Source organism: Gossypium hirsutum, chromosome D01, assembly GCF_007990345.1.
Source record: "Gossypium hirsutum isolate 1008001.06 chromosome D01, Gossypium_hirsutum_v2.1, whole genome shotgun sequence".
NCBI lineage: Eukaryota > Viridiplantae > Streptophyta > Magnoliopsida > Malvales > Malvaceae > Gossypium > Gossypium hirsutum.
The window spans coordinates 36,740,947-36,745,302 of record NC_053437.1 but is presented as its reverse complement, the minus strand read 5'-3'; the positions used below and the strand labels follow the sequence as shown (position 1 = coordinate 36,745,302).

The window sequence follows — 4,356 nt, the reverse complement described above, 5'->3', positions numbered from 1 at the left end:
AATGGGTTGTTAGGCTCAAGGGGGTTCACTAAGGTTAATTGTGAAGGTAGGCTTTTCATGGCATGAGTGGGTTAATCCTAAGTGCCTTTATCATCTTGACATATCAAATCAAATGGCATTGGTCTTGACAGCATAATCAAGCAAGTTCTAGAATAACATTCAATTACTGACGCACTCATAATGAAAGTGAGCATCAAAGAAATAATAATGCTCTAAGGCTCAAATCTCACAAAAATTAGGCTTTTTTGATCTTAAACTTGTGGATTCAATTCAAAGATAATACCTAAACTGGGGAAATAACTTAAAATTTTTAAATTCTTAAAAATAAATTATCATGCTTAATTCTCATGTCTTAAATTTAAATAATCAATGCATGAATACCTATGTTTTAATTCAAGATATATCAATAAAAATCATAAATCAATCAAAATTTAACCTAAACATGATATGAGAGCTTTTCAAGAGAAAAAGGGCAATCATTCAGGGATTTTTCTGATAGTGAAATGAAATACCCCACACTTAGATGTACATTGCCTTCAATGTACAAAGATAGATATATAGAAAAGAATATAAAAATAAAATAGGGAGAGAAGTGAAACTTCCTGAGTGATGAATGAATTTCCTTGAACTGGAGGTTTGGAGAATAATCAGCGTGGGGTGGAAGAGGATACCCGGCGGTGTAGGGGTTCATTGGACATAAGTCCTGCGCTAAAAAATATTATATCTGTGGTAGCTATGGTTGTGGTGAGAGACATGGAGTCGTATGGAACCTTTCCCAGTGATTTCAATTCCTGAGTAATAGTGAAATTTGGAGCTCTTATAACTATGAGTAAATAAGGAATTTTAAAGCATAATTACTCGTAAAAATAGCCGAAGAATAGAAATTGTAAAACTAGGATACAATGTATTAAAAGGAAATAAAATAATAAATAATAATAATTTCAAAATAAGAATGAAAATAAAATAAAATAATCCTGTGTGTATCGTATTTTCTAAATTATGCGCATTGGTGTAACGGCTATGTGCATGCTGTGCAATCTCTGTTCGCTTCTCCTACGCCCGTGTATGTAGTCCCATGGCCCATGTTAATTTGACAGGTTTGGCCACAGTTTCAAGGCACGGGCGTGTCGCACGGCCATGGCGATTTATCATAGCCCGTGCTGAGTAAAATCTTTGCCCTGTTCGCACATGCTAAGGCACGCCCATTTCTAGCCGTGTCTGTGTGGGAACTGTATTCAGAGCTACGTTAGTATTAGGTGTTAAACACTAAAATTTAAAGAAGTTAAACAATTAGTGCTCGGTTTGCCTCCCGAGAAGCCGCTTATTTATGGTCTAAGCTCGACTTACCTCTCCATTGAATGGTCATGGTTGGTTCGAGGAGTTTATACTCCTCATTCCTGCTATTATTCTTATAAAATAAGGTTTTAACGGTGTTGTTTTACTTAAAAGTGCGAACTTGGGATGACTTACCTGACTATACGAATAGAAAGTGCTAAGTACCGTAAGAGGCACTTCTTCATGGTTGATAGAGACGATGTGAGAAATTGCGGAATTAATAAAATTTATTCCACCTTAAGTTGATTTGGGGAAGGTATTGAGGTCTTCTGGTGTGTTTTGGTTTATCGTGTTTCTCAGTTTATGCGTCTGCCATTTATCTAGCTCCTTGATTTGTAGCTTGTTCTTCATGAGTAGGCCCTTTACTATTTCTTGAAATGGCTTATGTACTTCCTTCAGACCGTTTCTTGCAAAGTAGGATGACCATATTGTTGTTTTAGTAGAATGATTTAGACGATCCCTTCATTCTGATATATTGTTAGAATTGCGAGCTTGAAGGGTTAATTGTTTCGTCTCCACACGAAGTGTGAGCTCACTATGCCAACATCAATAATCGTTTTAGCAGTTGCTAAAAATACCTTCCTAAAATCAAATGAGTGTTGCTATCCTCCTCTATGTCTAGAACAACGAAGTCATGGGAAATATAAATTTATCGATTTTAACTAGCACATCTTCATAATACCCCTAGGAAAATCTTATAGTTTTATCTACTAATTGAATGCTCATCCTTGTCTGTTTAGGTTTCCCAAGACCTAGTGTTTAAACATTTTGTAAGGCATGACGTTAATACTAGCCCCTAAATCAGCTAATGCATTATTAACATCTAAACTACCATTAAGCAAGGAATTGCAAAACTCCCTAGATCTTTCAATTTGTTGGGTAGCTTATTCTATAGAATAGCTGAGCAAACTGCGTTTAGTTTCACATGCAAAGCCTCGTCCAACTTCCGCTTATTTGCTAAAAGCTCCTTTAAAATTTCATTGCATTTGGAATCTATGATAGAGCTTCAATAAACAGTAAGTTAATGTGTAATTTTTTTAAGAGTTTAAGAAATTTACCAAATTGTTCATCTGAGCGATCTTTCCTTATGCGTTGGGGTATGGTACATGATGTTTGTATTCTGTACTTACCGGTTTCTACTCATTGTGGTCTACCTCACCTTTACCTTTGCTTATCTCAGTTTCTTTCCTTGGTTCTTCTTCAGGTGTGGCTAGCCCTTCCTCATCTTGACTAGTAATCGTGTTGAGTTGCTCCTTGGGTTGATTTTGTGTTGCTTGGCAAGCTACCTTGTGGTCGTTCAGAATCAACTTGGCAAGCTGTCCAATCTGAGTTCGAGCCTTTGGATCGATGCTTGTTGATTCTTAAGTGCTGTTTCAGTATTCTGAAAATGAGTTTCTAACACCGATATAAACTTGAGAGAATTTCTTCAAGGTTCAGTTTTTTTCCTATTGGTAGGGTGGTTGTTGGTTGCCTAAAGTGGTCTCTGATCCCTTGGCCTCCCCATGAAAAATTTGGGTGGTTCCTCCAACCTGCATTGTAAGTATTGCTATAAGGATTATTTTGAGATCGAGAATTGTTACCCATGAAATTTAACTGCTCGTTCTCCATGTTGTGGCCATAAGATGGTATTCTGAATTGCTCGATCCACCTCCACTTGCTTCACACTGCATTACTGGGTGAAGCTATGAAGAACTAAGAAAACCATCAATTTTCTTATTCAAGAGTTCTACCTGATTAGAGAGCATGGTGACCAAATTAATGTTATAAACACCGGTTGTTTTTGTTGGCTTTGTCCTTATGACTTGCCACTGATAGTTATTCAGTGACATCTCCTCTATAAACTCATAAGCATTTTTAGGTGTTTTATTATTGATGGTTCCGCCAGTAGCTGCGTCATCCATTTGTCGAGTCGAAGGATTCAGGCCATTATGGAATGTTTGAACCTGTAGCCAAAGCGGTAACCCATGGTGAGGGCACCTTCTTAGTAACTCCTTGTATCTCTCCCATACATTGTAAAGAGTTTCTAAGTCATCTGCACAAATGAAGAGATATCATTACGTAATTTGGCCGTTTTAAGCCAGTGAAAAATATTTTAATAGAAATTTTTTGGTCAAATGTTCCCAACTAGTGATTGACCCTCGTGGTAATGAGTTCAACCACTATTTAGCTTTGTTCCTCAATGAAAAAAGAGAATAACCGAAGACGAATGGCATCGTCAGAAATGCCATTAATTTTAAATGTTCGTAGAATTCCAGAAAATTTGCCAAGTGAGTGTTTGGATCCTCATCCTGCAACCACCAAACTGAACAAATTGCTGTATCATTTGATTAGTGTTAGGTTTTAGTTCAAAATTATTTGCAGCAATAGCAGGTCTAACTATACTTGACTCAATTCCTGTCAAATTAGGTTTAGCATAATCATACATAGTGCATGGAGCAGGATTTGATTAACAACAATTGCAGGAGCTAGCAGATTTTCTTGGTTTTCAGCCATCTCCTCGGTCGTGGTTTGAATATCATCTGCTTGCTCATTCTCTGTGTATCTTAAGCTTTGCCTTATTTCTCTTTGGTTTTGTGAACTGTGTGATCGATCTCTTCGTCAAAAAGTAGTAGTCCTGACGGGTTTCTTCTAGTCATAAACTATAAAACCTGCCAAGAGAAAGAAAAAGTAATTAATAAATAATAATAAAATAAAAATAAAAATTAACTTGCAAGAAAGTAAATGGCTAAAGTAATAAAAATTGAGTGTTCCTTCCCCGGCAACGGCGCCAAAAACTTGATACGTGATTTTCGTGACAGATTTTAAATATTTATAATTAATCATTCTTAAAACTAACTATTATCACAATGAAGGCAAGTGTACCTACCGAACAGTAGTATAGCTTTAGCAAGACCGATTATCGAACCCAAAGGAACTAAAAGTATAGTAATGACTGTTTTTTTTATTATCTGGCCTAAGAATAATGGGGTTGTTTTTAGCTAACTAATTAACTAACTAAGAATTCGCAGGAAATAGAATTAG

At 36.3% G+C, this 4,356-nt stretch overlaps 1 non-coding gene across 1 annotated transcript; it reads left to right on the top strand.

Annotated features, from left to right (window-relative positions):
* The first annotated feature begins 3,294 nt into the window (after nt 1–3,294).
* Nucleotides 3,295–3,400, top strand: LOC121214292 (small nucleolar RNA R71). The gene has a single exon (XR_005909876.1). It is a non-coding gene; the product is annotated as a small nucleolar RNA R71 (small nucleolar RNA).
* The last annotated feature ends 956 nt before the right edge of the window (nt 3,401–4,356 follow it).